Consider the following 12,453-nt stretch of genomic DNA (forward strand, 5'->3'; position numbering starts at 1 on the left):
GCAACTGATCCTAGCGGGAACACTAGGGGAGGTTAGGGTTAGGCATTGGGGAGGGAGGGTTAGGATACTGACCAACAAAGTGTTGGTATTCTAACCCTGTCGGGATGCCGGCATTGGGATTATGACCGCCGGGATTCTGAACGTCGGCATCCCGAACGCTGGCATCCTGTACCCAACCCCTGCATTGTGCTCACTTGAAAGGTGAAAACGGTTTAAAGCAGACATCTAAAAGGTGATCTACTTATAACTATGAGTACGCTTTGTCTATTCTCACTGGATGCTGGTCAGAATTTGAAAGCTCTATATTTGTTTTCCGTCTAGAATTCCAGTGAGTACAGACAAAGCATTGTCATGGCAATAAATAAATCACTAATTAGAAGACCACTTACACTGCATTCATGAGGGCAATTACATAAACTGGGGCCCAATGCTGCACAAGCTTTTCAAGCAGCAAATTAACAAATTATCAATGAAAACTATCTGCAGAATGCCAATAGCAATGAAACAGTTATCACAAAAACATAAAAGTTTTTCTTAAAGAACAAGTTAACACTTGGAGCACTAGTCAACACTTGGAGCACAAGTAAACACTTGGAGCACTAGTCAACAATTCAAATTTGTGACTCCAGGCAGTAACAATCGTGACGTATACTCAGTGCATCTCCGACACATGCGCAGAATTAAAACATTGGCCATTTGCACCCAATGTTTTAATTCTGTCCACCTCTGAATCAGGCCCAGAATACCAGACAAGAATTGTCCATATTGCAAAAAATCTAAAAATTAAATACCATGAGATCAAAAGGACAGATCGACCTATCAGCATCAGCAGTGCATTAACAATCGGCCAGTCCAAAGCTATGGTAAGCAGTGGCAAACGCAGGATTTTTAGAGGGGGGGTTCCAAATACTTGATTTTAGAGTGAGTGTGGCCAATCCATGAATAATTAGCACTTAACCATCTTTAATATGTGTCATACAAAGTGTAATGTGCATCATAATTCCAGCATATCAAAGACCAGCGATCCCAGTAAGCCATTAAATGTGGCAGTAGGGCCATCCTGCCTGAGCTAAATGTTTTTATTTCAGATGGGGACTCCATTCCAGAGCATTGCAGCAAGTCTGGGGGTGCAGCAGAAGAACCTAGCACTACCCTGGGCATATATGTACATATTGGTCTTCTTATGCACTGAATAGTGTATTATACTATATTAATAATTTACCCTATTGATGGTATATAGCATTGCACCCCTAACTGCATGTTTTCCAGATCTCCTAGTTGGTGCACAGGTGTATTTAATACTGGCTGACACATATTAAAAGATCAACAGGGGGTGCTATTTATTTAATTTGTGATTCTGAGAAGAACATGCAGTAAAATTCTATTATTTTACAATTTCTATTGTGGTTATGGGCTGGGGAGGGGGGTTTCCAGGCAACCGGAAACCCCCCTTGCGTGTGCCTATGGTAAGACAAAAAGCCTTTTTGCTGTCAAGAAGATCTGACTGCAACTCAGAGCAACAGGCAGTTAGTGTCATCTGTGACAAATGCACAAAGATGGCATCAGGGTTAATGGTGACTTCCATGTTCTTGTAAATAAAGTTATTCAATTACTAATGAATAAATAATGCTGATAAAAGTAAATAAATTAACTACATGTAGAATGTAAAGTGAGGCCATAAATGTGCTCTTCATTTTTATCATACTGAATATATTTTATCTACTCCAATACAAACAGTAGGCAGTGGAATTGGGAAGAAAACCAGCACCAACACCTCATATGCTTTTGTTCAAACCAACGTGCAATTAATACTATGCAAGCTTAAGAAAAAAAATATATTTTAAGCTTAAGAAAAAACTATTTTAAATATATTAAGTTATACATGACATTGTAGCATGAGACTTTTTAATACATTTAAACTGTTTCTTACCCCTCCTTCACTCAACCCACCTGCTACTATCTGTGCACAAGATCTTGCTTCCTATTTTAAGGACAAGATATACCGTATATACTCGAGTATAACTTGAAACACAAGGAAGGGGAAAATGGAATAACGGGTCGCACCAAGGCTATTATATTTGCAGAATTACCCTGTTAATGGTCTGTATATCTCTCAATTATTTATTATCTTCAGGGGTGCAACTCTGGGATATGACCATATTACATGAACCACGAGAGAGAGAAAAGAATCCCCGTATGAGTGCACTGATTCTTGCCTTTAATCAACTTAAAATATAACCTTTATTAGAATAATTAATAACCACTTGGTGGTAAAAGTAAAAATACAACAAAATATACAACAAAAAACAGATTTAAAATAGTATGTAGAATACTAATAGGTGCTCAGTCATGTGTGCTCTAATTGTAAGTACTCAATGGTATGCCAAATATGTTGACTATAATCAATATATATTGGTGCCTAATAAGTATGAAAATAAATAGTAATAATGAATAAATAGGTCACCAAATATTTATATGTCCCTCAGTATCGCATATATATTATCTACCTGTATGAAGTGCATAATACATGAGCTGACAAGCTCTCTTAAAGTATTAATTATAGTCTGATATACAGATCTCCACTGGACATAAAATATAATAGGTATGATATATATCAAGATCTTCCCACAGTGTCAATATATTATATCAATCCATAATATGGACATACAAAAAGTACTGCACGGCTACCTATTATTAAATATCCGGGACTCATGTGACGAGTCTGTTATGATGAAAGGCTGCCGCGTGTACTAGCAGCACGAGCGGCTTTACAGCTGGATCCCGCACTCCCTCTGCCGCGTGTACTGGCAGGGTGAGCGGCTAATCAGCTAGAGCCCTTGTTCCCTCTGCCTCGTGTACTGGCAGGGAACGTAGCTAGCCAGCTGGAGCCCGCACTGACTCTGCAGCGTAGTGCGGCTAACAACTCCACTGCTAATCAACTAGTATCGTGCACAACGTGGGACATATAATAACAATGTTTAACTAATTTTGATCTCCATCAACATTATAAGGCAACATTATTTAGACACATTTGTACTGGCACATCAAACGCCTGACGCGCGTTTCGCAGTGCTATTTCAAAAAGCAGCCTTTTGAAAAAGCACTGCGAAACGCGCATCAGGCGTTTGATGTGCCTGTACAAATGTGTCTAAATAATGTTGCCTTATAATATGTTGATGGAGATCAAAATTAGTTAAACATTGTTATTATATGTCCCACGTTGTGCACGATACTAGTTGATTAGCAGTGGAGTTGTTAGCCGCACTACGCTGCAGAGTCAGTGCGGGCTCCAGCTGGCTAGCTACGTTCCCTGCCAGTACACGAGGCAGAGGGAACAAGGGCTCTAGCTGATTAGCCGCTCACCCTGCCAGTATACGCGGCAGAGGGAGTGCGGGATCCAGCTGTAAAGACGCTCGCGCTGCTAGTACACGCGGCAGCCTTTCATCATAACAGACTCGTCACATGAGTCCCGGATATTTAATAATAGGTAGCCGTGCAGTACTTTTTGTATGTCCATATTATGGATTGATATAATATATTGACACTGTGGGAAGATCTTGATATATATCATACCTATTATATTTTATGTCTGGTGGAGATCTGTATATCAGACTATAATTAATACTTTAAGAGAGCTTGTCAGCTCATGTATTATGCACTCCATACAGGTAGATAATATATATGCGATACTGAGGGACATATAAATATTTGGTGACCTATTTATTCATTATTACTATTTATTTTCATACTTATTATTAGGCACCAATATATATTGATTATAGTCAACATATTTGGCATACCATTGAGTACTTACAATTAGAGCACACATGACTGAGCACCTATTAGTATTCTACATACTATTTTAAATCTGTTTTTTGTTGTATATTTTGTTGTGTTTTTACTTTTACCACCAAGTGGTTATTAATTATTCTAATAAAGGTTATATTTTAAGTTGATTAAAGGCAAGAATCAGTGCACTCATACGGGGATTATTTTTTCTCTCTCGTGGTTCATGTAATACTCGAATATAAATCGACCCGAATATAAGCCGAGGTACCTACTTTTACCACAAAAAACTGGGAAAACTTATTGACTCGATATAAGCCTAGCATGGGAAATGCAGCAGCTGGTAGTGCCCCCAGTAGTAATTCCCCCTGGTTGTGCCCCCAGTACTAATCCCCTCTGGTAGTGCCCCCAGTGGTAATCCCCACTTTCAGTGTCCCCAGTAGTATTCCCCCCCTGGTAGTGCCCCCAGTGGTAATCCCCCCTTTTAGTGACCCCAGTAGTAACCCCCCCTGGTAGTTCCCCCAGTGGTAATCCCCCCTTTTAGTGCCCCCTGTAGTAATCCCCCCCTGGTAGTGCCCCATGTAGTAATCGCCCCCTGGTAGTGCCCCCTGTAGTAATCGCCCCCTGGTAGTGCCCCCAGTAGTCCCCCCCCAGTAGAGAGACGTAATAAAAAAATAAAATAAACACCTGAAACCCCCGCTCCTGGTCCCGCCGCTAACAGCTCCTCCGGCCGCTTTGCATGGGAGAGACGTCATTACTCATGACGTCTCTCCCATTACCCACTGCGGGAGCCGGAAGATGGCTCCCGCAGTGGGAGCAGCAGCAGCCGCTGAGAGTCTGACAGACTCTCAGCGGCTGCTGATTACAACAAACACACAGCTGCCGGCTCCGGCGGCTGTGTGTTTGTGCTGTGTAGCGCTGACCGAACTCCGTCCGGTCAGCGCTACACACTTCACTTGAGTATAAGCCGAGGGGGTACTTTTTCAGCACAAAAAATTTGTTGAAAAACTCGGCTTATACTCGAGTATATACGGTATACAGTATATATCTTGATAAGATCTGAAATGAAATGGTATGCTCTTCATCAGCCAGTTATCTGCTCAAATCCCTACCTGAACCCTCTGGCACATGCTATTCATTTGACCCCACAAACGAAGATGAAGTATCTACACTCTTCTCATCCTCCTACTCCACTACCTCTCCTCTTGATCCTATACCCTCACAAATCAGTAAAGCTCTGTCTCCTGTGCTCACCCCAACCCTAACTAAAATCTGTAATCTCTCCCTACTGGCATCTTTCCATCACTGTTTAAGCATGCAGTTATTACTCCCATTCTGAAGAAACAAAATTCTGACCCTAACACTCTCTCAAATTACCGACCCATCTCTCAGCTCCCATGCTCCTTCAAGCTACTTGAGAGACTTGTCTACACCCGCGTCACACACTTTCTTAACTCACACAACTTATTGGACCCACTTCAGTCCGGCTTTCGTTCCCAACACTCCACAGAGACAGCACTGACTAAGGTAGTAAATGATCTGGTCATTGCCAAGGCTAAAGGCCATTACTTACTTATAATTCTTCTAGATCGCTCTGCTGCTTTTGACACTGTTGACCACTGTCTTCTCATACAAACACTACAATCCCTACGTCTTAAGGTCAGAGCTCTTCCTTGGTTCTTGTCCTATCTAATAGCTCTTTCAATGTTCGTTTTTATGATTCTGCCTCCTCCTCGCTACCTCTATTGGTTGGAGTATCGCAAAGCTCAGTCTTAGCTCCTCTGCTTTTCTCAATCTATACCACCTCTCTTGGCAAACTAATCAGCTCTTTTGGATTTCCGTACCATCTGTATGTGGATGATACTCAAATACCTATACTCCCCAGATTTATCACCATCTGATTAGTACGTGTCACTGAATGTCTTTCTGCCATTTCATCTTGGATGTTATCTCGCCACCTCAAACTTAATATTTCTAAAACAGAATGAATTATATTTCCACCGGCCAATAACAGTTACCAACCTGATCTATCTACCACTGTTGATAACTCGACAATCCACCTTGCCACCCACAAGCTCGCTGCCTAGGTGTCATCCTTGACTCTGAACTGTCCTGTGTTCCCCACATTCAATCTGTCTCAAAATCATGTTACATACAGTACATCTAAAAACATATCCAAAATTTCACCATATCTCACACAAGAAACTCCAAAAACTGTAATCCATGAACTCATTATTTGCCGCATTGAATACTGGAATAGTCTCCTTACTGGTCTTCCCAAAACAGGCTCTCACCATTACAATCCATTATGAATGCAGCTGTGAGGCTGATCTTCCTTGCCAATTATTCATCGTCTGCTGCTCCGCTCTGTCAGTCCCACCATTGGTTGCCGGTTTTCTACCGTATTCAATACAAAATACTTTTACTTAGACATAAGGCTACTAACCAAACCACACCAACAAACATCTCTTCACTTATCTCAAAATATCTCCCAACCCCATGCATTACTTGCTCCCATTCATGGTTAGAGGACGTTTTCGGGCTGCACCCACTCTGTGGAATGCCCTACTACGCACAATAAGACTTTCCTCTAGTCTCCAAACCTTCAAGCGTTCCCTGTAGACTCTCCTCTTCAGGCAAGTTTATCAGATTCTAGAATCGCCCACATAACCTTCATAGTTTCCATATCTAATTATATCCCCTTTCACAGTCCACATATAACCTCACACATTGTCTTTCTTTCACATCCTCCTGACATTTGGCCGACATTCCTGTGTGACTGGATTATACAGCCCACCAAGAAACTCAGCATTCTGGCTGGACCAAAATGCAATATATAGCACCTATCCTTCTATATCAATGCCTATTTCCCTATAGATTGTAAGCTTGTGAGCAGGGCCTTCCTACCTATATATCTGTACTACCCAGTTTTTTGTCTTAATGTTTCCAACTGTAAAGCGCAACGGAATATGTTGCGCCATATAAGAAACTGTTAATAATTAAAATAAATAAATAATGTTCTCATTAAGGCAGTGTTGTAAGAGAGTGCATCTAATAACTATCCAGAAAATAGTTCTGTATGGAGGAACAAACATAAAACTGGACAAATCACTGCACTTTACAAAAGCATTATCTACTACTCTTTTTCTTGGTTGTACTTGTCGTAACAGAAACTTCTACAACAAATTGCAGTACATTTCTCTGTATCCCAGTTAAGCAAAGCAGTCACACCCAGCACATTCTCCATCAAAGATGAAGGTACTTTTGACAAAAGTGCTAGTGGAAGGACCCTACGTGTGATGGACACTGGGGTTCACATTGTTAAGTATCATTTTTTTTTATTTGCATCCCCTTTTGCTGACAACTAACAGAGCCCTGGAGGTCCATAGCAGGGACCCTGAAGCTTGGAAGAACTGAACCCGTCAGCACTGTAATGGTTCTTGTTCCGGTGCTGACAGTCGGGAGAAGATAGAGTTCAAACAAAATGACATAACCCTGTAACACAGACACTTGTTGGCCACGGCCAATGGCTATAATAGAAACTAGCACAGCACTTCTAGAATTTGAACTTTTCCATGATGACCTTGCTGCACTGGCAGTGAATGAGGTCTCCCAAACATTTGAACTTTTCCATGATGACCTTGCTGCACTGGCAGTGAATGAGGTCTCCCAAACATTTGAACTTTTACATGATGACCTTGCTGCACTGGCAGTGAATGAGGTCTCCCAAACTTGACAGGTCACTGACATAGAGCCTATACAAGCTGGCTAGTTGGGAAAGAGGGAATGTTGGGTGAAAACTAAATATTAGTAAGAACTATTATTTACGGTTCAGTCAATACGCTGACACCTGTTCCAAAAAAAAATAAAAAAAGGATCCAGTGTACATTCCACAAACAGGAACAGAAAAAGAGGTGTAAGTTATAGAGAAATGTGCTTAATGTATAAAAGCAGACAGTGAGCAAGAACTGCCCCTATGCTTAGCAGTACACATCTCGAGATGTAGTACGGCTCCACCATGTCACAATATACGCCCATTTTAAGCCAGACATATCTTACATACATTTATACTCATGATTTTAGGCATCAATAGACCTAGGCAGAAGCAACTCTCCATCTCATATATAAAATAATAATAATTGCAAAAAATGCACACAAAAGCATACTAAATGAACGAGTAATGAAGTAAGCATCTAATGGTGCGTACACATGGTCAGATTTAATTGTACGATTTAAAAGATAACAATATTGTTAATATCGTTATTGTTCAAATCGTGCAGTTTATGGCCCCCTCAAACGATGGTCGGTGCGCGGGCACGAATGGTCGATATCGATAATCGCCGTTGCATGCAGGCCAACCTGGTCGATATCGACCAGGTTAGCCTGTTTACTATAGGGACCCGCGATCGTTATAGTCGTTGGGGGTTGATGCATGTGTTGGATGTTCGATATCAAACATCCAGCACATGCAGGATGATCGTTATCGTTATCTGATCGTCTCCAAGTCTGACCATGTGTACCCTCCATTACAGTGACTCACTATGCTGGCAACCATCATCATCATCAGTGCATTTGCAACTGCCCTTTACCAGCTGGAAATAATAAGGCTTTCACATATGTATATGTGCCTAGTTGCCATTTTGCATTTGTTGGCAATTACGTAAACACAAGATTACTGTACTCAGCTTTCATTAGAACACCGCCTACCTCCCCTGTTCCAGTTACACAGGCACTTGCATTTGTTTTCTGGGCATGCACATAGTGATTTTGGGCAAGGTACGTTACGCAAGTAGTAGTGATCACTATGCATCAGGCTACAGCAGTCTAGCATGTGACAAGGATAATAATATGGAATTTAAAAGTAAATAATGTCAGCTTACAAATGACACATATTTTACATTCCAGTGTCTCTGCCTGTAAGTGCAGCCTGCTACCAACACAGAACTGGGGAACTGTGGGCCTGGAGTGTGTGACAAATGACACAAAAGTAACCAAATGATCTGTTACAATTATTTTGGAAATAGCTGAAAAAAAATCTAAATTATAGAAAGACATGAAAACAATATAACATGTTTCCAGTTCATAGATACATTTCACTACAATATAGAGATGTATCAAGCTTTCTAAAGAGGGCAAGTAGAGAAGTTTACCATAGCAACCAATCAGCTTCTAGCTATCATTTTATATAGTTTGATCGATAAATGATAACTAGAAGCTGATTGGTTGACATGGGAAACTTCTCTACTCATTAAGTGGTTTGGTACATTATCCACTAAATGTAAAATGTATATTTTGTGGATGTAATCAATGACTTTCACATATGGCAATATGTTTTTCTGCACATACAGCCTTCTTTCCCTGCAAAGATTATGTTTATCAAGAGTAGGAGCTGTCACATTGGTGTAGCTGCAGGGGTCACCAGAATAGAATAATGGCACCCAGAGGTCAAACTTTTACATGTAAAATGTAAACATATGTTAGATAAATGGGTAAAAGGAACCACTATACCTTAAAACAAGAAGGCTCCCCATTATCAGTTCAGCTACACAGGCTCCAGATCACAGATGACATCAACTACTCCATTGAATAAATCCAAATAAACAAATCCTTGAAACATGAAAACTATTTTTCTTGGATTTAAACTGCAGAAGGTTAGAGGCCCAATAACAGCAGTACATGGATTAGGCTGAATGGTGCATAAGAAGTACACTGTATATGCATGTAGCCTAATTCATCACAGCACCACAAGCAGAAAAGAGAACATTTGGGGTTATATATATTCTGTTTGGGGTGTAATACCAGAAAAATAATAAGTTATATGCTTTTTCTCTAATATAAATATTAAGTGGAACATTCAACCAGTTATGAGGGAATCCAGTAGGGCTGAATTAATATCACCATATATAACATAAACACTACCCACTGATGCCATTCTGGTTTGTCCACAAAAATAGCCAAAATATACATTTTCACACAAATGCATGTTCAATATCATGTCTTTAAATGTATACACAATATCTAACCATTATTGCAAACTCTGCATTTCCCTGTACAACGAGGTCCAAAAAGATATTTTACAGCCTTGTTTGCCAAATGTATGTCATAGAAAAATACACTTGTTGTATTGATTGATACTGCAACATTTTCACTTACATTCATTATACTCTAACAGTTACCAAGGTACATGTGTAGGTTCTACACAGCAGGGGAAACACAATGTTTGTGCAAAATTTGCAGGTACCTGTCCATAGAATTACAGAAGACAAGCACTAAAATAAGGCAAACTGTAGAAAATGTGCAACAATATACATATTTAAACATCAAAATAAACAAATAAAATCACATTTTAGTGTTTAGCTATTAATACCAAATATTATCATATCATGCATTAAAGGTCAGTAAAAAATTTTTATAATACTACGCTATGACTTAATATAGGGTGACAATAAAAATGTAAATTGTCTGAGGGAAATATGACTCAAAGACTTAAAGAGGTATGAAGTCAAATGAAAAATATAAATGAAAAAAACTCTGAAGAGTTAAATGGAAAAAACATAAATAATGGATCTGTTATGGTAAATAATCATGCTTTTATGAATAATCAGTTTCTGAACATGTACATGATTAATGCAGATTATATACCCCACCCAAGAAGCCAGCACTGATAAAGCATGTTAAAAATAGTTTGAACATAAGGATCCAATCCTTCCCACCCAGTGTATGAATAACAATAGGTGCTGCTGCAAAGATGCCATCCCAGAATTACTCACACTACCCACCAGAGAGGGAGAAACTGCACATTCCATGCTGTTAAAATAGGACATATCTACAGCAGCATTCAGCTTGGCACAATGATTGCAGGTTTTATAGGAAATGCATATACTAACCTATAATGCCACTGAGTGCTTAGGCCAGGGGAAGACAGTAATAGAGATGGATTCCATATGAGCTCATCTCTGAGGCCAATGCATGAGAAATTTTATGCCAGGGTGGGCTATGATGCAGCTGATGAGCACAGTAAAAAGGGAAAATCATAAAATAATGTCAGGGATTAGCCTGGCAAACTCCTAATCAAAGCCAATGTGGCCTGGGCATTTTGTGGGCACATGGGATCACTATAGCTGCGATGCTGTCAGGTGCCCTTCTGCAGATGCTGGGCAGTAAGGGGTGTCAGGGCAGTGATCTAATGAGAGGGTACAATGGGGCATAAATGCAAAGTACTGATAGCAGGGCTGTGTGCACAGGAGGAGGGGATCCCTTATACTGGGGAGCCAGGGAAGCCCAGCTCCTGTTGCTGTTGCCAGCGCTGTCACTCACCTCTGCCCGTGATCCTCTCCGTGCCTCCTCCTCCGCTCCTATGCCGCTGTTTTCCTATCGGAGACTACTCAATAGCAGCAGCAAAAAAGCAAGAGAAAAAAAAAAAAAAAAGAACACGACAAGCCACACCCCTCGACTTCGCCACTCCCCAATCACGCCCCCCAGTCACGCCCCTCTGCGCCAACACCTGCCTACTTTTCCTGCAAAGCGGCGTCTCCACTGCGCTGAGAATGCAAAGCTCGGCCAATCGCAACAAAAGATAGGTAACAGCATTGTGACTGACAGAAAAGACAGCCAATAGCAAAGCGCGACAGGCGAGCAGCGCAGGGCACGGAAGATAATGCAGGCGTGGAATGTAGAGGGACGGGATATTCATGGAGGACTTAGGGGCTGGGCATCGCGTGTCTCCTAGGCAACCTGCACTGGAGGCGTCGCGGTATGGTCATGGCTGACAGGCAGGGTCGTGGCCGTCACTTAATAACACTCCCACTCAGTGTATCTAGTAACCACATTACTGTACATTGGTTTCACTGTACTCTGTAGGAGTCGGCTCATCTTCATCGCACTGATGATATTCAACAGTGTTCATAGTCCGTTCTCTAATATACTGTAGTTGGACCGCTATCCCCTCTCCAAATTGTCTATCAGCAATGTTCATCCATTAATAAAACATTTAATAGGTGACTTATTTACCATAAAATGATAGTTCATGCTGGTGCAATTATAGATATAGATTTATTAATTAGATATAGATATATTAATTAAGCAATGTTTCGATTACAACTTTCCGGATAGATGCTGCATATTTTTCAGGATGGTTCTACTTGGTTTATAAAGAATGTGAAATTGTATTTTACCAATGAAGGATCTAATTTCAGCTTTTCTCACCTGTTTCAGCAACCATGTTATCATTTGCTAGCCCTTTGTGATCATTAAAATATCAAATATATTGTGTCTAATTCACTAAATGACACAGTAAAGCCTACTGAATTAGGCATTAAACCGCTGGTACTTGAGGAGAATACTGTAAATATATCCATGCTGCACATGATGAGAACAGACCTTGAGGGTTGTGATATAGAATTGGACACAAATTACACACAGGACAAAAAAACAGTTATAAATTGTGCCTGAAAAAATACAAGTACCTGCAAGCCTGCATACTAGGTAAAGTGCATATGCTTGAGTAGTGCTGGTTACAGGGCAGTTTCTAGGGTCTGAGGCTCCCAGGGCGAGCAGTCAAAATGCACCCCCCCCCCCCAAGAAGCAGTAATATTGCGGAGTGGGCGTGGCCTCATCGTGAGGGGGTGTGGTATCACAGTAAGGGAGCGTGGTCTCGAAAGACCACAG

At 40.8% G+C, this 12,453-nt stretch overlaps 1 protein-coding gene across 5 annotated transcripts in view; it reads right to left on the reverse strand.

Moving 5' to 3' along the window:
- Positions 1 to 11,191, reverse strand: part of CDKL5 (cyclin dependent kinase like 5) — a 423,438-nt gene extending 412,247 nt beyond the window's left edge. For 4 of the 5 annotated variants that reach the window (XM_088451641.1, XM_088451640.1, XM_088451638.1 and 1 more), the window contains exon 1: positions 11,104 to 11,166. The gene's annotated coding sequence lies outside the window, so the exon portion shown is untranslated. Of the gene's footprint in view, positions 1 to 11,103 lie in introns of all 5 variants that reach the window. The other variant, XM_088451639.1, reaches the window with a different exon arrangement.
- Between the last annotated feature and the right edge of the window lie 1,262 nt (positions 11,192 to 12,453).

The sequence above is a fragment of the Taudactylus pleione genome, unplaced genomic scaffold, assembly GCF_031769625.1.
Source record: "Taudactylus pleione unplaced genomic scaffold, aTauple2 ptg000026l, whole genome shotgun sequence".
Taxonomy (NCBI): domain Eukaryota; kingdom Metazoa; phylum Chordata; class Amphibia; order Anura; family Myobatrachidae; genus Taudactylus; species Taudactylus pleione.